We start from the raw sequence: 23048 nt of genomic DNA on the forward strand, positions 1-23048 counted from the left end.
TCGTAGTTCTCGTACACTGATCAACAAATATATTGCCAAAAAAGACCATTCCCTTAAGGTGGCACTGACAGTTACTATCACCAAGATAGGAGACGGTCCGAAATATTTGATCGTAATTTAATTTATTCATTAGAAAATAAATAGCAAAGTTGTTATATTAGAGGCAGTGATACTTTCATCCTAATCCTAGTTGGAGTGCTACAGGGTTCTGTCCTCGCGCCAATTTTTTCATTATCTTTGATCAAGATCTGACTAAAGTCAAACCTGAGGTCACGACGATGGAGCAAGTAGAGAGGTGCTAAAATATCGACTTCCTTTAAGGTGATATATGGTAAGCTAAGAGGGTATAAATAAAACACACGACAATATGATGAAATCGAGAATAGCATCGGGACACCTTGGTGTGAGAAGTTGGTGACAAAAACTGAATGAGCGGGCGATTGAGAAAGCATTGACCCTACAGTGCCGGAAGTAATGACCAAAATGGTAGTTGAAATTAAAGCTGTTTAAAACAAAAAAGGTAATAATACAATCTGAAGTCAGTCTAAAAGAAATAAGAAAAGTTCAGAAGTTAACCTAAAAAAGAATAAATTAAACCTGTGACGGTGACTGAAGTAATGTTAAGTCTGTGTTCAGAGTTATTATGGCACACAAAAACATTAGTAATGGCGAGTTATTCCACACGCTATTATATTATTAAAACTATTAGTCCTTAATTGAAGTCGATATTTTTAGGTTTCTCCCTTTTTTTGACTGAAAAGTCACGTCTATATTTAGGGGGAGGAAAGCTGACTTGTGCAGGGCTGAGCGAGTGCCCGACTAACTTAATTATCTTTACAAGATCTGCGCTACAAGAGAAGAATTTTCGGCAGTGATTTTCCTAAGATTTGTCCTCCAATCGTAACATTTGGCTGGATATCTGGAAGAACAAAGTATGAAATTTGGTTCGAGTGGACCAAGCAACCTTCACAGTTTGGCAATCTTTCTGTATTTTCATTAATAGAATTTAGGATACACATTTCTGTTGCACATAGTTGTGCATATAAATTTACCGGGTCCAGTAGTCACTTCCTTTTATATTACTTCGCTGAAATCATTTCAGTGGATTCTGTATTCATAAGATCTATAATTTCATCTTATGGACTTTTTTTTCATCCCCGTTTAATTAAATTTTAATGGATATTCCATTCAAACTTTACACGAGTTAGAAATTCAAATAGAATTAAAAAAAACAAACTAGTTTTATAATTTAGAGATGACACGATATCTTCGCACATTTCACCAACACATGTTAAAGAGGAAGGAAATAAAGCTACACCGCCTCCCCCTTGCCTAAGAAGGCTGGCTAAGTCGCACTCTCCACCAATTTCCCTATTTTTATTATCTAGAGCTCTGTCTCACTCTACTGCAGTAGTGAGCGCTACGGCTCCTTCAATAGGAGAACATGCAAGCCGGAATTACAAAGAAAATTGGAGGCAGACCACAACAGCCAGAGCACGGCACACCAAGCTGAGACATTGATTCGCGAGAGAGGAAGGACCCTATCGATCTGGCGTCTTTTCTGCTTCTTTCGCTTATTTTCGAGGAAAGAGTTTAGTGTGTAGCATGCACTAATGTGCAGTGTGTTAGCGGTCTGCACTGACGGACTCTCTGTCTTGACAAGTTTTCACAACATTCTTACCCAACAAAAGTAATACCAAAATCTCTGTAGAGAATCGCACACAACCTGACAATAACTGCTATTATCGCAGGGCTAAATTTACGAACCGAGCTCTCTGATTATCAAAAATTTGTCGAAAAATGTTTTTCTAGAAACAGTTTCAAATAAAAGTAACAACTATGTACGTGATCATGTTCATTCCAGTTCATAGAAACTCTTGGAAATCGCTTATCTTTTCAGTGATATCAGCTGGTTAACCGATTTTCTTAGACACTGAATTCAAATTCTGATTTAGATTTTCATAAATACTGTACAATGGCAAAATTTGAGTTAGTTTTGAAGGGGCAATTTCAGAAGTATGTTAAATATAGTTCCTCTAGTGCCCTTCAAAATCTTCCGAAACTACGAATAGAGAAATCAAAATATTATAATAAATAAATTCTTTTCTACCTCAATGATTAGGCGGCTAATTTTATCTTGTGAGATGAGAAACTTGAGGAAGATCCTCTCTCTTAAAGACTTCGCTTGTGATAGAGTCAATGTTATTTACTATCGTTTTCGATCTAACTAGGTGGTTGATGACTGATGATTACCTCATTATACCTTTCTAAGGGGATATTAAAGAATCAAACAAATTCGGCTCTTTTAAAATTTATTATTTCTTAATTTTCTAGACTAATTTATTCAAGCATTCAAAAAAAATACATGTTTATCAAAAAGTTTAATTTGAAGCATCACACGCCAGTAGTCCCCCGGCTCCTAGGATATAGTGAGCATAATGGAATTGATTATTATTCTGGATTCCAGAATTATCAGGTGCCATCCTACTACATTTGTGATGGATTAGTCGGCTGACTAACTGATATATAAACGATATCTTGTCATGGAGCTTTAGAATTTGGTTCGCAATTTCTCCATTAGAAAGTCTCTGTCGTAGTGTAATGGAACCGGAACAACCAAATATGAGCTCTTAGGATTGTGCTTCTTTCATGGTCTTACCGTTTTCATTATTCCAGATGGAATCACATAGAGGTGACTCTGAAATCCAATCCTCATCCAGCACATGTTCCCCAAATTTTGCAATAATCCACACCAGCTTTGAAATCGAGGCCATTGTCAAATCCAGCATACCTTTTGAGTTTCACATTAGATGGTAACAATCAAACAAACTCGAATGTTTTCAATTATTTTTGAAAATTTTTATTGCCTGTGTTTACAAACAATAGTAACGTTTTTCGTAGTGTCAAACTGTGTTAATGAATTCAAATTATTAAAGCGCTAGCGCAGACGAATTAAATGGTTCCTAATTACATCACTAAACTCTTGTATCATAGTATATTTTCACATTCTAAACTGTAGAACAATAGTTTTAGAAATAGGAATAAATTAAGACAGATTCTAATTATACAGTCTAGTTATAAGTAACAGTTACTCTAGCTATTTCTAAAGAAAACAGTAATGGATGTTGCAAAGAATAGTAAAACTAAAAATTAACTCTAGTAAATTGAAAGAGAAACATTGTCGACTTGTGTCGTCACAATCCTAATCGTTTCAGAGTTAGAGATTTGTTTAAATAACAGGGATCGTCACAGATTCCTTGGCAGAATCTCTTTCAGCTCATATGAAAGTGCGTTCGAACATTATTATTAAATTCCATTGTTTGGAAGGGAATGTCTAACCACCAGCGCCCTCTTGAGAGACTATTAGAACACACTTTCCACGGTAATGTCTTGTCTGCGTAGCAAAATGACACATTTCGCACTCTTATTGCAGTGACGGTTAAAATTAGATTATTTCCAATTATCTGTTTAGTTCAATTCAGCTTATGTATTTCTACAGGAGTAACACAAACATGGGGTTTTGATTTCCTCCTAACGTTGGCAGGCATTGCTACGAAAACCTTTCGGTCCAGTATTTGTGGGGCAAATGTGCACCTTCGAAGATTTCTTAATTTTACTTAGTCATTCTGTCTTCTTCTTCCTCACAGACTTCTGTTCGGCCTTCAGTATGGGAGTATTGTACCTTTCTCTCTCGGTGTATAATCGTGTCCGTACCTTAACGTGTTCCCTTTAGCGTTTCCAGTTAACATTGTGTTTGTTAGTGTGTCTGACACTGAGGACTGCAGAATAGGATGAATTTCCCGAAACTGGAGAAAAAAAGTTTTATTGAAAATGTGATTTGGTCGCCGGAGCTGTAATATCATTGGTTTTACTCAACTAGTACGCGTATTTTTATTTTTCTCCCGATTTTCGCCGATTCATGTGTTTCGTTTAGAGATTTTATCTTATTCTTATGTTACTGCACTAGCTCACTGCCTCAGATGTTCACTTGTTTGCTGTTTGGTCAAAATTTTGTCAGCAAGAAGAGGGAACGGCACTGAACATCCTGCACAGTGGCAGAGTTTAAGAGTTCCACTCAACTTTGTAGAAATGTCTAAACAATACTTAATAATGTGTGGACGTAATATCGGACGATCCTTTTTCATTAAATGCGTGTAATATTTAAATAATAAATCAAGTATTTCAAATTTTACCGCAATGCACCCGTGATTGTGAAGGGACAGTGCAAACAAAGAAAATCTCTACACTCCTTTCTTGCACACAGGGGTCCAGCTGAAACCACTTTCACGCCTTTATAATCTTTCTGCCTTGAGATCCTGCAGCATTCTGTGGTACTACAATGATCACACTGTTGATGATTGTCGCATCACACTCTGTTCTCAGTCAAAAATCAGCCTAATTCAAAACTAAATAGCCAATCAAAGAACTCTCTCACTAAGTTTAACGCTTTGGTGAAATATTTTTCCTAAAAAAATGAATGAAAAAAATGCTAATTAACATGAAAGCGTGCATTCCATTTCGAAGAAGTACCATGATCGCTATTCTCACTTTTATTAAGGGTAAGAGAAATTCAAAGTTAATTTAACACTATGATCATTGGGTTATTGATGTTATTTTGTGCACGTAAACAGAGATGACACTTCTACCCTCATGTTTTTGACTTGGGTGCCCAATTGTAGGCCAGGGTGAATATATATAAGAGTGAAGAGTGGCAACAACATCCCCTCTCTACGCAGCAGCTCTGTACTGTGGGTGCGCTTGTAGAGGCTCTGCAATAGGAGGGGGCCAGTACGGCCAGTACCCAGTTAGTCGACAATAAGTGTACACTGTAGTCACAGGGGGGTCTGTTGTCGGCTGGAGTACAATAACAGGGCGATCGTCTGCAAGTACGCATCTTTACAACCCATCACTTCACATTAACCGAGGGAGAAGCTGTAATTTAATTTTTAATTATTATTGTTTTAACAACCAATACTCAATCATCAGGGCGTGATTTTTTTTTGTTTTTTGTTTTTATGTGCAACTCGAAATTACTTGGATTTAAATGTAATGCTTTTATTATTTTTCTTTATTTAAAAAAAAACCATTTGAATGCTGCTGAATCAAGTTCGCAAAAAAAAATGAATTCAAACAGAAAATGTATACATACACAATAAAATAAAGGAACAGAGCAACAATGAAGCTAAACAAAATCTTATACCAAAAATTAGTTCTTACTTTCTAGTTTTTTCTAAATAGTTGAACTAATAGTTTATACAGAAGTCGAGCTCTTTAATTAAATTAATAATATTGTAGGAAATATTGCGGCAAATTTCATTTTTAAAAACAATTTACTTTAAAATTCTCACTTTTTTTTTTATCTTGGGCAGAATAGAAACTTATCTAGGCGATCTAAATGTGTATTTTTGTGTGAATATGCATGTTTAACGAATTTTTTTCGCACAAATTGGATTAAAATGTTCCTTCTATTTATAAAACAGTAAATTTAAATTCATAGAATTTATGTTTTCAATTTTTTAATTGTTATTATTGTTTGTTAGTGCAATTATTTTCATAGTGAAAATATTTTCTTAATTATTTTTTTCTGAAATTAAAATTTTGTCTTTGGGTGAGCTCCGCGCTTACTGGCAAATGTTTTCACGTTTTTATGCGATTTTTGTTTTCAAATGTATACGAGCAACCTGGATTATTTAGAAGGATTATCACTTTTATTTGAAATATTTTCTCCGGAAAATGCTGATATTTTTCTAGTTTTTGAGGAAGACGGCACCTTGTAGTATCGCTCTAAAGGCCACTATCATTCAAAACACACACAAAAAAACCTTTGTATATTTTAAATTTGGTAAGTAAAAAAGTATTTTATTGAACTTTTATCGTTTAATAAAAAAAAATATTAAGCTTATGCTAATATTTAAAACGTTAGGAGATCTGATAAATTCCACACTGATTTCACCGTAAGTTTAAAAGCAAAAATTTCCAACTGCAACTGTGACTTTTTCCGAGTAGTTGTATCGCCGAATCCGAAGAAAATAAGCAGATTGGTGGAACAAACGACAGTCTGCAACAGCTGAGTCCCGTCAAATTCTTAAATTTCTTGTTGGGTCAATTTGAAAGTTAGGGGGCGAGCATTACCCTGTTCGAAAAGTAATCGATTACGGTCCAATAAAGCAGTGAGTTTCTGTCTATTTTTTTCCGCTGATCTCAGTAGAGTTTCGCGTCAACGGCTTGCCATCTGGAATAATTTCCTTCCTGGTCCCAAAATAATACACTCAACATCAATTTTTCAGCAGTTATGGGCGTCAATATGGACCTCTTGACTGTAATTTCAGCAAGTTTGTAACGAGCGGTGAGCTTGTATGTAAAGAACTCCTCTACTCATTTACTACTGGTTGAGGTGCCGTCAAGAGTCAGCTTGGTGCAGTTTGCACAGCTCCAATCTATTGTAAAAGCTCACCTATCATCGAGCTACACCCGATCTTTCTTACTTCCCAAGGATTGAATATTGAAGCCATTGCAGAAAACTTCATTTCGACATCCTACATAACGGAAAGTTAAAGAAAAATAGATCTGCTCAAAAAAATCTATTCCATTATACGTATTTTAAAATTGCATGTGTCATGTCCACAAATTATTGGACAGTACATCTGTAGCGATTTTCAGCTTAAATAAGAGTAAGTGGAAAAAATCGAATCCCTTTGATCAAAGGTTATTAAAATATTTATTTTGAAAGAAATACTCCTAATAATATTGAGGCATCTTTTAGCAATGTTCCCTTTGTAAGGGCAACGAATCTTGAAATTATTTATCAGACTTCTCCCTTCACTAGATAATACAATATCAAAATATTTAATACAATTTTCAAAATCGGTTCTTAAAAAAGATTTTAGCTGAACGTTCCAATTGCTTATTCCCTCTGTCAACCTTTCAGACTTCGGGGCCCGGCCTATGTTTTCCTAAACCCATTGTTTTGTCATTTTCAGTTTTTCTATAGCAAACTTTCTTCTTGGCGGCAACCACTGCCATTGGATTGTTTATAAAACGATTTAGAGAATCCTAACCTTCTTAGCTGCCATGTCCAAGAAAAGCTTCAAGTTACTTCTTCATATTCTTTCCCTTCATGCATCCGCTGATTCCGGGGCTCTTGCAAGGGTAGTTACAAGCTTTAAGACGAGCTTGTCGATCTGAAAATATTCTCGCAATTTAATGAAAGTCCCTTGATCATATAAAATTAAAAGATTGCTTTTGCTTTTACTCGAATATATTCATTGCACTTTCTTAAAAATATATATTCCTCCATTTAATTCTATTTAAAATTAAAAATAATGAAAATTGTAATTTTCGTTTGAATTTACATTGATTTTTAAGGGGTTGTTAAGAAGCTGGGACTCTCCTGTAGATCCGTTTCGTTGCTGTTGCTAATATTTAATAAAAATTTTATGTTTAAAGAAAATTTATAATTTAGATTATTGAAAATTAGAGCCACTCTTTGTGGGCCGTTCTTGTAACATTTACATTCATGAAAAATATTCTTTTCGGAAGGTGACTTAATAACTAAATAAATAATTAATTCAAGTTATTTTTTTTTATTTATTTATTAAGTTTCATCACTTCTCATGAAATCATACTAATAATTACAATTTTTACAGATACAAAGCCAGTTTGAGATCCTTTTTATTAAAATTAACATATTGCCTTTTATTTCTAAATATAACTTCATGAAAATTGTATTGAAGAATGGTTTTGTCATCACTCGTGGCTAATTCTGGTTTTCTATAATTTTATACCTCTAGTCAAACTAATTCTGGGTGATTACCAACTCTTTTGCTGTAATTGTCAAATTTTTAAAAGTTTTAGCTAGATTTAGGTACAATAAGTGTGTAAACAGTGCTAGGTATTGCCAGAAGGGTTGCTATGATGTAAAGATAGTGGAATAGCCTTTCTATTTTATTTAGTAAAACTCCTGTTAATGAATTCCTTCGAAAGTCAGACTTGTTAAAGGGCTCTTCTAATCTGATAATAAGGCCAATTTATTCTACTGAAAATACCTATTCTCAGGTACAAATTGGATTTATTAGTTATTAAATGTCCTCTTTTAATTTGAAAGGAAGAAAAAAAAAAAATGACCAGAAAGAATTTTAAATCACATATAAAGTTAGGATAAAAATAGAATTTTGCCATAAATCTTATAGTGCTCCGTTCACTTGGAAGCACGTATAGAGTTTAATGGAACTTGAAAAATAGTTTTCCCGTTTAATTTTTTCTAAAATAAATACGCTGAGTGTATCTAAACTATAATGCTTGTTTTTGCAGAAGAACTCTTCTATGTAATGGCGACTGACATACACATTTTTATCCTTAATTTACTCAAAAAGCTAAAACCGCTTGAAACTCAAAATGGAAAATGCTTTGATACCAAATGGACCTCAAAACTCGATCGGAAATTCAATGCTCTTTCAATATTTCCTTGCGTTGGGACAAGAGAGGGTAATCAACCATTTTACTGGGACACTGTTCTAAATAAAAAGCGAAGGACAGCTGAACAGCCAAGTAGTGCTCTGAGAAAGCTCCAGGCCAGTCCTTGAGCCATTAATATTAGGCATATCTAATAGTAAGACACGTTTACAGGAAGAGTCAAGAAATCAGCTGTCATTCGAGAGAAATGTGAAATGACGAATGTTAATTGATGCGGTTTGTTTGTTCGTCTTTTTAGTTAATGAGATATTCTGCTATGCGAGCTTCATTAGATTAATTATGTAATTTATTAAATAGATTAGATCTATTGCATTCTCTAAGGAGAGTCACACATTACAGCCACCGTCGTGATAGGACCGCACTTTCCAGGGAAGTTATAGGAATATAGAGCGTCCTGAAGAAGCTCGATTGCTCTCCCTAAAATTTTGAAGGAGGCTCCCCCAAGAGGATTTAGTTAGGGTATATCCCCTCACCTCGTAATACTCAGGCTTTCTAAGAAGTTCAAATAGAGTGGAGTGTGGTAGTTAGCGACAACTTGGTGTTACCCCAGCCACCCCTCCAGATATTCTGAGGATGGCTCCCCAGGATTATTGTATCCAGGCTCTCTAGGAAATTGCTAGAAAGAGAAGGGAGCCGATAGACTGGAATAACCACTGCCTAAAGCTTAAAAACCCCTGCGCTGCTAAGAGTGGGTCTTCACTACCAGTCTAATATGGAAGTTGAATGCCTTGTCCAGCCAGCGTTAGTCGGTAAGGATCCATAGACACCCTTGTGGTACGGGCACCAACGACACCTTCGATCAGTCTAGAGAATTTAATAAGGGTGGGAGAACACATTCTGACTCGAAAAATACAAAAAACACAACAGTTGACAAATAATCTTGTTCCTCTGGTCTAACGTCTACATCACATTGATAACAACTCTTCCATTAGATTCTTTGTATTGTTAACATTTGAACGATTATTTGGAAATATGTGTTTTAAATAATAAAATTAAAGATTAATTTAAAACTTGGAATGTTAAAATGTGCGGTATTTGAAGTTAAGAATGTCTTTAGAAAACTTATTTGAGGCCTCTTATTCAATCAAAATCTTTAAGAGATGGCTTGCTTTTTTGCATTAATTTGGCAAAATGCTTAAAAAATGGATTAATTAAAAAAAATAAAAAATCTGATTTAAACTTCGATCGTCTTTCACTTACCTAGGACTCTAGGTTACCTCCCAACTTCAAAGCAACAATAAAAGTGGCAATATCTCAATATAGAAGTTCTGAGGGAAGCGTCTGGTCTCTCCTTAAAAGCATTTTGATGAAAAGAATCTCAAATCAAAGCTATCAATATAATATATCAATATTACAGTATTATAATATATCAATAATACAATCAAAGCTTTAACTTAGTGCAGAAGTACAGATGCTATTAGGAAACCTAAAAACTGGGCAGGCATGTACTAACTCCCCAGCTAATTCATTCCCTAACAACTTTAATTTTCATTAATTCTACCCAGCTTTACTCATTTCGCAAATAGAAAACAATATATTTCGCAATATACTTTGGTAATATAATATAATAAGCAGAAAATATTATCGCATATGAAAAAGGCAACATTCATTTAGAATAAACAATGGTAGTCTTTTCTTTGGTAAAGCAGCTTGTCTAGATAAATGGAGTTAGGTAAATGAAAATGATAAATGAATTTAATGAGGCAATAATTTTACAGTTATGAAAGTATAAATCTATTTTTAAATGGTGATCCGTATGATATAAATAGCATTTAAAGAAAAAGTCAGAATGCAGTTTACTCAATGCATTCATCATGAAAAATTGCTCATCCCCATTTCATGAGGTCATTGTTAATAAAAAAATTAAAAATTAAAAAATGTTTAAATTCCAGGATGGTTGTTAATATGTATGAAATGGTTTAAATTCCAGGATGGTTGTTAATATGTATGAAATGGTTTAAATTCCAGGATGGTTGTTAATATGTATGAAATGGTTTAAATTCATTTAAATGATTTAACAACCTGAGATCCTTTTATCATTTTTCGTGCTGCAAATAGAGTCAAATTAATGAAATTTACTTCCTTTTGCAGCTACTCAGCTACCCGTGTGACACCCTTTATTTCCGTCACAATACTTCATTCGCATCTCTCGCCTCCCAAAGATCTTGAGAGTTCCTCATCTTTTAGCCAGCATTTGATGGGCTTATCCTTCCAAAAGAAATTATGAAACTGCTATTAAGTACCCTCGCTCTTTCGATACACGTTCGGCATATCAGAATGTCTCAACGGATAGTGCTCTCATGATGTTCATTACTTTCTATTTTCTTTTTAAGAAAAAAATAATGCAATTATTCAGATTTTAGATCTTAAGTAACCACTGAAACATTTGTTTTGAGATTATCTGAGAACGAGACAGTACTTTTTATCTTATACCATTTTTAACTGTTGCCTGAGAAATGTGAATTAAAACTGTCCGGTAGGCAGTTGTATAAGGGTTGTTATTTACAGCGAATATACAAAAGTTCAAAATGATAGATATGCTTAACGTAGGTTATGTCTAAGTTCAAATTATACGCTTGGGCAGCTGCTTAGGAAATTACGAAAAACCCAAAAAAGACAATCTTATGTCCAATCGTTTTTCAAATTCAACAATTTCAAGAGTTCGATATGTCCAAGTGAACAGAAGTCGTCTTAGAGTAGTTTAGCCATCAGCAAATTCAATTATATCTACAAGATAAACTGTTGCTCTTATTCTACAAACTCAGAAGAATTTTGATCAATCAATCGTATTCATAAATGTTATAGAGATGTTAGAATCGTAAAATAAAGTGTAACTAACCATAGTGGAGATCTGAACTCGCCCTAGTCAGGATCTTAACTCACCTCAGCCTAACAAACTCGGTTAGATAAAAATGTAATTAAAAGTAACAATTCCACGATTATGAAATGTCTAGACTAAGGAAAAAGGAGATAGTTCTCGAGTGAATTGCAAAAAAGTGAAGAATCCTTGGAGTAAAGAGGGTTCCTCGGTTGAAGGATTTCGGTTGCTAAGTTACGGAACGGTCTCCATCCGCGGTTGAATGCGAAGGTTGATTTTCCTACGATTTGGTCTTGAGTGTACCTACTGCAGCTTTTCCTAAGAAATAATTTATTCAGACCTAGAGGAAAAATTATCTACCTCTTAACAGCAGTAAGAAAAAATACATTAATTGGCACCCTGTCGCTTATGTTTCCGAAGATTGCATTTTAATCAAATCCAGTGCAGTAACGCGAAAATGTTTACTATTTGGAAAGCAGCTTGTTTTAGATCTCCTGTTGAATAGCCTGCCAATGATTGCAGCCTCCTTGCAGGACTGGAGTCTCCCACTCATCTGCCCAACCTTGCTGCCTCGACAATATTTATAGAATTCGTAATATGATAAATATTCCATTTATTTTTAAATAGTTTTTGTTTTGTTTTAAACGTAACCATTTATTAGAAGTAGTCAATTTATAATATTTTTAAAATACTATTTTTCATTTATTTTTAGACATTGGTCATCATTCAAATTATTAGTTATGTATTAATAGGAAGGAATAGTTGAGTGAACTTGGCAGTTCGGATGTGCTCATCTTTAAATTGGCCAAAGCACTCATTGTCTCAATTCATTAAAGTGTATCAATCAGTCAAGCAATTCATCTTGACGTCATTCTTCCATTCATCTGTATTTCCTTTTTGGTCGCTTTTTCTTATTTCCTTAAATTGCTTCATTGATCTGATCGCTGCAGTTAGTTCCTATTTAACTTGTACAATTTTTTGAGAAAATCCAGTCGTTCTTGCGTTTATTTCTTCTGGTCTCCAAGACACGCGCATCTATCCTCTACTTCTACCGCAGTCGGACTCACCCACTGTGGAATAAGTCGCGGAATTTCCTCTGAAGGCCATGTCGACAAGGATTTCAAACCTAGCTAACTGTAAAACTAGTCCCGGCTATCCCTTCTTCTCACTTAGACACAGAATGAGCAGAAGTATTTCAATAGGAGAATATCTTACATCTCTCCTAAGGAAAATCTAGGAAAATGACTAATTTCTGAAAATTTTTAAAATGATAATTGATTTAAGGTTGTGTATAATAATGATAAAATTCTTCTCTTTTTAAAAGTATAACTCTGACTTTAATGCCTAACAAAGAAAGGTCTTGTGGCATTTTTTTTTTTTTATCTTACAGAATGCTGGGAAATATTACAGAAAGAAAAGTTGACCTCATATTGGTGAGGTTAGATGGAAGAAAAGAGATCAGAAGAAGTAATGTTTCTGTTACACATCTATGTGCATGAGTATGCGTGAGCCGTCCTTCTTTACCAATTCTCGCTTTGTAGGAGTCAGCAGGAAGAAAACCGTGTGTATCGGCGTTTCTTTGCCCCTGGTATTGACCAAGTAGTTGGAACGCTAGGGTCAGCTGAGACGTGCTTTCATTGGCTAGCAAGTCAATGCGTGTTTATTTGGTACAAGTTAGTACTCATATTTACTGTATAGTTGAGGTAAGACAAATCTTGCGGAAGTTAGTGAATTACTGCACGACTGAAAAATGGTAATAGTTTAAAAATAATGGTGTCAAGGTTTTTTTTTTTTGAAGAAAAGAGCTTTATCCTAGTGCATCGCTACTGTTATATCTTAATGATTTAAATAATTTATTAATCCAAGTGAGAAATTTAAGTATTTAAATGTAAAATGCTGGATAAAGCCGTGACCAGAGCGCAAAGTTACCGTGTGTCCATGCAATAAACATGAACCCACATGTTACCCAGATTCAAGCCAGAACCCCGATTAGGTCGGCTGCCTCGTGACAGTAAAGGTTGGCCGCAAGCCTCCTTTATTATGTTAAATGGTTGCGCTGGCACACGTTACTGTTTGTCTTTGGAAAGGCCGTTTTACCTAAATGATCTCCCACAGCTAAATTCGCTTCCTGCATGAAATGATATTATCTCGTTCGTTTCAAACTATTTAAGTTTTCATATGAAGTAGTTTTATTTTTAAAGTGGAAGAATGCTGTAATCTTAAGAATTTCAGTTCACATTGTGATGTTAAATATTAATAGGATTTCTGACTGCTCTATCTGGTTTAATCTCTGACACTCGTCTTCCTCTTGCTATGATTTCCAACATCCTAACTCAAAATTTTTGTTCTTTCCCGATCTTACTGATGATAACGAAAGGATTGTTTGTAATCGTGAAAATGCCTTTTTCCCATTCACAACACATTCGCTTCTTTATTCATTTCCCCGTCTACTTTAGAAATGTTTCCAACATCTTTGTGTTTCATCCCAACAGTCTGTTTATAATTATTTTTATAACCCAAATAAATCCCCAAAAGAGAAAATTAAAAAAGTTCAAAAAATAATAATAATTTTGAACGCTTTCGAACTGTATATAGAGACACCCATTTAAGTTGAAGTCTTTGAAGACTTTATCATTAATTTTTCTCTAAGAACGCATGCATTATGTTGAATAACTATTGTTGCAACAAAATAATAATAATAATAATTGTTCTATAAAGAAATAGTTGAAAATATTGTGGTTTGGAACAATGATGAATTGTGAAAGATGAACTTCGAAAAGTTCTTGATGTAGATTAGAAAATTAAAATATAAATAAAGAAGCAATTATGTCGTGACTGAATAAAGGCTATTTTTACTAAAAACAAAAAATGTTTTGGGACATTTTCTTCAAACACACATTTATTAGTTGGCTATAGAAACTTTTTATTGCATGTTAGAAGGTCTATTTTGACTCAATGTCAGTCCTGGCCATAGGCTTGAGGATCTGTGTGAAACACTTCCAAAGTGGTCTCTGGCAGGGCACTGAGAAGGCTCCAGCGCCAATGAATTTGAAGATGTAGTCGCCGCGCTTCAAGAGACTGCATGGGTTAACGCAGAATATTCTCACTAGAGTGCTGTCCAGCAGATAAGAGCTGCTAATCTTGGGATGAAGGCTCATATTCAGCTAAGATTCTCTAGCTATCGCTAATCTGGTTGGAGAGCAACAGGTGTCCAGTTTGCGAGTCCAGTAAGCCGCATCCTTTACCCACCATCTCCGCTGTAATCTTAGTCGGCCACCTCAGCACACCAGGTGCTCCATTGTCAGCAGTTTCTTTGCCATAGCATTCCTCTCATCCAACTCATCAAATACTTAATGCTTTAGTACATTTAGTTTCATAAATTAATAGTCTCAGAGTTTTCTTTTCGATAAATGCTTCTTTCTTGATCATAGTTCCTCTTTCTTTAAACTAATATTTCAGTAATTCACACGGGGCAATAGTAATTCTACCCATTATTTTAATTAAAGAAACATTTTTACTTATTATTTAACAACGGAAATTGCTTTAGAAAGTTCTACAATGAACGTCATTGTGGATATATATTTGAGGAGGGAATGCTTATGTTTTTACGGGTATCGGGAAATCCCCGATTGTGCGGGAAAGACCCTTTTTTCTACAGATATGGAAACCCACAGGTAGGGCTGATAACTGCATTTCATTCTGGTGGTGCCTCGTAAGCCTATCAGACTCGAACTCCTTTATGCAACTTTAGCTCCTACAAATTGAATCGGAGGGCTGTTTCGTTGTAGGTTATCTCTCATATACTGTCTATGGCAGTATATGTGTGAAAGAGCATTAGCCAGACTGATGTTCTTTGACGCCGTACATTCAATCTCATGCTTCAAGTTGCCCACCTATTGTTCACTAGTTTCCTTGCCAAAGACGCATGGTAAAGGAACTTCTCGTAAAGAACTTAGTCAAGTGATACTAAGAATTACAGGCTGCCGTAAATTAGAACAATTTATTAATGGCACCAATGACCATTTTAGTCAATGCTCTAATTATCATCAGGCAAGGTATCAACTTAGTGGTTAGCGTTTCGGACATCAAAGCAATGAGAAATTAATAATATAAAAAATAAAGATAGCAGTTTAATGGAAGGAAATGGTTAAGTGGCACTTCCGACAAACGAATCTAATAGTTAATACTATAAGTTCGTGTTCACAGTATTAGAGTTCTGTTTTGCTAAGACCATGTCCTAAAACCCTGCTATTTCTTACCAATAGGACGGCGAAATAGTGGACACTCGAAGTTGGCCAATCGAACCTCAGTGTTTTGGATTAACTGAAACAAAGAAAATTCAGGCGGCCAAGTTTTGATTCCCTCAGAATCGAACAGGTGTCTACCTAATTGAGATAACATTTAAATGTAATTTTTACTCGTGAAAAGTTGTAATTTTTATTGGAAAACAATTTCCAGTGTTACCAACTTTGCAGGCTGAGTTGGAAAAGCTAGTTAACTTTTGAATGTCTGTTTTATTCCTTTTTTTCTCTCTCGTTCTTTCCCCTCGCTGCCTTTTTTATTTTTTGGAAGACCAATAAAAATGTGAATAAGTTTGAGGCAGAGAAAGGAGAATAAACTTGTTGAAATAAAAACTCTTCTTTCAAACTGTTTCTCTGCTTTGATAAAAACTTTATTTGGTCCATTCTTTTTCAATAAAAAAGTAAATAACTCTAAGCAATATGGCCGTCTTGCTGTTGGGAATAAAATAATATTCATATTTCAGTTAAGTTTCGGCAAATGGGTGGGTAAAACTAATGCACAATCACTCATTTTGAGAAAGTTTGTTTAGAATATCAGTTGTTAAAAATCTTCTCGGAATGTCTAATCGTGCAAATTCAATGTCTAAATCAAATGTTCATTGATGTCTTTTAATTCAGAAATTCATTTATTATCGCGCGTGGTCCCCTTTTGGTTAAATACACTTCGTCCGACGTTCTTCTCTGAAGTGTGCAAAATACCTACCTGCGAGAGCTATCATATCTCTTTATTTGACTAAAAAAGGTTTTGCCAAGAACACTTGGATTTAGAAACTGGTGGAAACCAGAGAATGCTAACTCTGTTGAACAGGCTGGAAGTTCCCAACAATTCTTAGTTCAAATCCCTCAGCTTTTCTTAATGCTGAAGAACATGTCGTTTCAGAATCCTACTTTTAAATCAATTTTCGAGGTAAGAATCTCAAAAACCCATATTTTTTTTCATTTGAGTAGATGATAAAGGCTAAACAGAAATGTTATCTTCAATGCTCGAAATGGTAAAATTTTTTATTAGTTGGGCACTGTGGAAAATTAGTTTTAAAAAAATGAAAAAGTGAGTCGAGGAAAGTGGCATTTCCATTTTAGGAATTTTGATACCCTGGTGGAGCAAAATCGAAAAATAGAGTTGCGATTTTTGAGATATTTTAAAAAAGGTCATCTTCTAAAAACCAGTCTTTCTCCTGGTGACGGGGTTTTCTCGCGAAAACTTAATTCCTTGCTATGATCGTAAAAATTCCGTGACCAGTGAGAGGGTAAAAAAAAATTGGACATTATTTTAGTGAAGGCAAGATTAGAGTATTTTATTTGCCTGAATGCACTCACTTGTAATAGAAATATTATTTTCGAAAGAGAAGAAAACTTTTAGCAGAGATTTGAATGAAGGTTTAGGATAGTCTGCGCAAGTAGTTCATGTGTGGAGCTGTTTGTTGTCAAGTCGTGTTTAATTTATTGTTAGTCTTAAGGGAAGGAAGTAAGACAACCTTTTCAGAGTTTCGAAACGATTTTCTAACTTAATTCTATCTCATTGGAATACTTAAAGAATAGTTCTTCGTGAATGTCCACAGTGTTGTAGATAGGTTCCTTTAGTTCTCGAACTAAGTTCTGGTTATTAGATTTGGTCAATAACCTTGTTACTAGGACCTTGGTTGTCAGCTCAGTTGGAATAACCAATACGAACTTTCCAATATTTTCTGTTTTTGAGTTAAGTTTACCATTTACATCCACAAAACAGAGACAAATCTGTAAAATTCACTTTTTGGGACACAGAGTACTTCAAAGCGGATATATCTGGTGATCATAAACCTTCTCAGTTATAGGCGGGAGAGAGAGAAAACTAGACGAGAGATCTTAAATCTCTGTAGCAATGTGCTTGAAAGACGATCTGATTTACTGCTCGAACCAATTAGCGGCTGGCAGAAAAAAAAAATCTGAATGCTCAAGACCGCATAATTGATCTAAAATTACTAGTCGGATTGTGACTGGCAATCTGTGTCGACCTCTGACTGCGGTACGGAAGTTATTTAGCCCTTTACCATTTGCTTCGTCGGCAATCTGTGACCTTCTTCGCTTTTGTTAGTGAGGTTACAGATTTAACTTAGCAGGTTAACGCTTGCTAACCTAAACAAGTTCTTCAGAGCGGACTTAATGTCTCTCGGCCACTACATCAGCTTTTGGGTGTGATTAGAATTTACAAGTTATCATCGCTTCTGTATTAATAAAAATCGAAAATCTAGGTTCAAAACCTAATAATCAAAATGTGTTTTTAAAAAAGTATGTTTATAAAAAAATGTGTTTTTTTTCCCAATTTTAGAAAATAATTCCACTATTTTATTAAACTTGGTATTTATTCTGCGGCTTATCAATTTATCTGAAATATTTTTCCAGAAAAAAAAATTATTTTTAAAATACAGCAAAATTAAGGTTATTTTAAAAACTGACCCATCAGACTGTTCGGAATTTATATCTACCTCCATCTATTGAATGTAAAGAAACATTAATAGCATTGCAGTTTTCAAAATTTGGAGAAACATTCCTTACCACAAATGTTACTTCATGAAAATATATTTATTTAATTTTCCTCCAACTTACCCCTCAAAAGTGGCAGTATTGTAATCGTGGAAATTTTTGACTCTGTTATTTCACCGGAGCAAGAAGGTTCTCTTTATAACCAACCGGCCTGTGTACGATGAGTGCTACTCAGTTATGGACATTCTCGGATTCTCTCAAGTTTGATATTTTGGACAGGTTACAATGAGATCATGAGGTATATGTTACTTTGGCACAAAACTTGCAGCCAGGAAGTGCCAATTTGCTCAATAGGATTTTGCAGTTTTTGTGACTCCCCCGAGAATGGTTCCGCCCTTGTTTTTAAGCTTCATATCTACACGTGTAGCTTTATAATCTTTAATTAATAAATTTTCCCAATAATTTTAAATCTGATCCAGCTAAACCTTGAACATTTGTTAATTAGAACTGAAAGAGAAATAGAGATGAGTTTCTTCTTTTTTAATTAAAACGATGAAAAGTTGAAAATGACATGTTAGTTCATTTAATGGACGAACTGTTGAATGGTGAAGATTAAGAAACAATTGAAACTGAAATTCCGTCCGAGTTATAAAAGAGTAGATAGGAGCGAAGTTAAATCGATTATTCAGTTTCAGTTTTTATTCTCGTTCCAATAGCTCACTCACATGCGTGCACGCGGACACGAATAGCTCACATGACAGGATGGGACGTTGTGTCCCCGGCAAGAGAAATAGCCCAGGTCGTTGTAATGAGAGAAACGTTTAATCCTTTAATCTTTATCAATGATGTTTGTGATCCTGTTCACTGTACAGCAACCAGCAACCTCCACCGGATCTGTGCGTCCTGAGATTTAGTTCATCTTTCAGGTCGTCACAGATTATTTCCCTCCTAAAAACTGATGGCAGTATTTCCCATAAATAATATTCCTAAGTATCCATTCACTTCTAATCAAGCCACAAAATATTACAATAGAAGTCTAGAAACTAATGTTACAAACAATGCAGAGAATTAAACTCATGGATTTACTAATTTAAAAACACACTTTAATAATTTAACTTTGTATTACTCCCATGGTGCGTTTGTTTCAAATTTTCCACATTATAAGCTGAAAGGATTTTTACGGGGGGGGGGCGTGACTTCATAAAATCTCGCCTTAAAATAAATTTCATTTAAAAGAATTCTGAGCAGATATCTGAGCAGACAATGCAAAGGCTGTGAAGTTATCTTTCAAGAAATGAACACTTCTGGTTGAATTTCTTCAAAACTTGAATTCGCACACATAACCATCCTATTAATCTGTATGAGCTATGTGGTGGCTGTTCGCAGAATAACACTTTGGGGGGGAATCCAAAGTAAACCCTTTCTCAAAACTCATTTTACCGAAATCAAGTATCAAATAAAACTGATTCCCTTCTATGTAAGCAGAAGAATCTAGAAGTACTTCGTCCGCCAACTTTAAAGTAATCGACAGGACTCCATTTCCGAGAGTAAACTGAAAAAACTTTCAAGAAATGTGCCTTTCCGATTAAGCATTTTTTTCAAACTTTGAACTTTGGAAACTCACTTTATTCACGTTAACATTATGTAAGTACAGGGCTTTAAATTACTCGAAAATGCCCTTTAAGAGAGTAGCTTAACACCCTCGCATCCTGCCACAAGTTTGCGGATTGTAAAGGGTTTGTCCACTGCTAACCAGTAGATCAATTTTGGCTCTGTCTAGTGTAGTTTGTCCAAAGAAAGTTGATGCTTTTAAAGTATTCACTGTGTAAGTGTGACGAGCTTAACATCGATCATCGCAAGCGAAAAGAAAAAGTTAAGTATTTAGGTAAAATGACATTAAAACTCTATTCAAGCATTAAAGTAAATCTTGTTTGGCTAATGGGTACGTAAAGGAGAGGAGGTGGTAATAATGTGAAGTAAGAGCGTGTCCGACAAGGAGTTCTGCGGTGAAGTGTACACTACACTGTGATTGAACTGAGAACAGGAAAATTGCTGCCGTTATGACCGTAATTGATGACCGATTGGGCAGATCTAGGCAGCAGAGTGAATGAAGGAGGCTCGTAATGTGCACCTCGGAACCACAGTTTTACTCTGCCAATTGTAATAGTAACAGAGTTGGCTTTTGCAACTGCTTCAATCATTACATAACACCCAATTTACTACCCAAACATGCCTCTCTAACCAGAAATGCCCAGCTGAAATATTCTGTAGTTTTCATGTATTCATGTTTTCAGGTATTCCTATATCTGACCAGAGATCTTAATGTGGGTCGTCCCTCCAGCACCCGTCCTACAATAAAATGCTATATTAGTGGCTTCATGCAAGCTTTGTTTACCGATCTGTCTGTTACAGTTTATTGATCATTCACCCATTATAATGTGAATTAACTATTGATTAAAACTAATTATTCTTTTTTTAAACTTTTATTTTCATGTCCACGCTTAATACTCTGTGATTGCAAGTTAGACCTTCTATTATATTACATTTTTTCACTCTAAGTTAATAAAAATGGAACGCTTTTAAAAAGGCGGAATTTAAAGGCGAATTTTTCTCTCCTCCTCCATTTTAATAATTTTGGACCATCTCTGTCTTACATCGCTTGATTTGTAACCGCTCGACGTTCCCTCAGCGCATATCTTTAAGACATATTGAAAAATTGTTACCCTTTAGAGATACCACTAACTCCCTGCATAAACAAATTAAACTACTATATCACAATATTATTTACCAAATTTTTTAAGTTTTTTTCGTTCTTAGAAGGGACAATAATTTCATGATGGAGACCGTCAGAACTTAAGAATTTCTCATTTCGGCACACAAGAAGATACCCTTATGACCAAAGCACTCTTTCGGAGCAATATGAGTCCGTCCTGTGAATAAATTGATCATTTTAAGGTGATGATTTAAAATCTGTCATCCAGAAATCGCGCTAAATCGATTATTTCTAACCTCATACTGTATTCCATTTATGTAGGCGACCCAGAATCATTATTCTATGTATTTAAGCTATTGTGCCCTATATAAGTTATCAAATTTATGCCTCAGACAATAATCACATCGTCGAAAAGATTATAGGATTTATAGGGCACCTTCAAAGTGAGAGAAACCCATTAGTTTTGTTTGGATAAGGGGACGGACACTGCGGCTTTAAAGCCAAAGAAATGGTTGACGACATGCTTGCTAAGGGGGCACCACCAACAAAGACCAAATGGAAAAGTATAAATAACCTGTTACCGATGTATGATCTAAGATCACAAAGCCTGCTTGCAGGCAAAAAGAAACTAGTTAAGCATTAAGTTCATTGATGTCCGTAAGTTGTAGCGAAGTTAAAGCGATAACTCCTGGGGATCATAACTTCTGGGAAGTCTTATCAGTATTACCACATAAAAGTAAAAAGTAAAAAGGATGTTTAAGCGGGGGTGGGGGAAGCAAACAAATGACTGCGGCGTGGCGTCTCGGCAAGGAAGCACAGCAAATGGAAACGTTTAAGAACCTCGTACAGCCTGTTTCTACAAAGAAAAGACACAAAAGAAGTCAACAAATAAATAATAAAGTAGAGGAACTAAAAATATATAAAGTAAATAAGATAGGTAGCAAATGAATGCCGTGACAAACAATGATATTTTATACATGTACACGAATCACACTAATAAAGCTTTACTGGATTATCATTTTTCTCTGTTTTATTATTATTATTATTTTTAAAAGCGCCTCACTCTTCGTCTGTTTTTTATATTTTCTAAATTGTAAAGCAATTTTGAAATCATCGTGCAAGACTTGGCGTTTGTGACGTATCTAAAGCGGGAGACAAGATGTTGCCAGTTCTTCAGATTGTATATTCTGACATTACACAACTTACTCTTCCTCCAGTAATTATTTTAGGTATTATTCAAAAAACATATTAAATTTTATTTTGTGCTTTCGGCACAAAAAAGGACCTTTTTGTCTATCAATTTACAAAAGTTCTGTACTGAATAGCGTGAGTCTCCTGCCGCTCACCTTAGTTCGTTTATATTGAGGAATTACTTATAAACTCGTTACTTTAACAATCATTGCTCAAAATACAAAGAAGTGTGTAATCACTACTCATTACCTCAGCCACTGAAATAATTGTTTTGTTACTGAATTCCCAACAGATATTTTATTAATAACTTTTATGACTGGTTTTCTCAATAGAAGCATTCACATGCAAGCATATAATCGCAGGCGTTACAATATCTGTGTGCATATAAGAAATATTAAACGCCGACAATGAAAAGTCAAGTACTAAGAAGGTTAAAAGCTGATACAAGTTTAAGTCGCGGTGAGCATGATCTATGTGGACAGGAGAATATGAAAGTAAGCGTCATCATTTAGCCGCTCGCTAGAACTTATAACCTCTCGTCACGACATTACCGCGCGCTCCACCATCCCGCAATCAATGCCGCTGGTAAACCCTTACAGTGCATCAAATAAAAGTAAGACCTTGCTGGTTAAATATTTATCTAGTAATATTAACCGTGTATTCTTATTGGCACTCCTTGTTTTATCTTGTTTCTTTCTCTTGGTGAAGTCAGAAGACAATATTAAAAGTTGTCAATGTGTAAACATCCTTCATTCAATAACAGTACAACTTGAACATTGTCCTGTAGGATAATCAAGGATGATTTAAGAAGGGATTTCTTTAAAAACCTTAATTTTTATATAATTTTGAGCAAGTGAAGTTTTTGATTAAAATAGCTAAAAGCATTTTACTCATCTATCTCATCTAGAAAAACGAACTGTCGAAGTGTTGTAAGAATCATTTACCAGCGTTTGACTCTTTATCTGCTGATCTCAAAAGTTCCTGATGATCCCAAAACACTCTGATCAAAAATCTCTTCAACAATTTCATTGATTCTATTTTTTCCAAACATTACTTTAGAAACAAATGGAAAATTGATACACTCCGAAAGAAC

General features: G+C 34.9%; 1 protein-coding gene across 37 annotated transcripts in view; it reads left to right on the forward strand.

Annotated features, from left to right (window-relative positions):
- The window catches only part of trol (terribly reduced optic lobes), a 344072-nt gene that overhangs the window by 166685 nt on the left and 154339 nt on the right, over window positions 1-23048 (forward strand). For 5 of the 37 annotated variants that reach the window (XR_012456031.1, XR_012456032.1, XR_012456033.1 and 2 more), the window contains exon 1: window positions 4791-4934. The exons of 29 other annotated variants lie outside the window; for them this stretch is intronic. The gene's annotated coding sequence lies outside the window, so the exon portion shown is untranslated. Of the gene's footprint in view, window positions 1-4789; window positions 4935-23048 lie in introns of those variants that run through there. 3 more of the 37 variants (XR_012456028.1, XR_012456029.1, XR_012456030.1) reach the window with 1 other exon arrangement.

This window comes from Rhodnius prolixus, unplaced genomic scaffold (assembly GCF_049639745.1).
Source record: "Rhodnius prolixus isolate KJV_2025 unplaced genomic scaffold, Rpr scaffold_2, whole genome shotgun sequence".
In the NCBI taxonomy this organism is placed as follows: Eukaryota; Metazoa; Arthropoda; class Insecta; order Hemiptera; family Reduviidae; genus Rhodnius; species Rhodnius prolixus.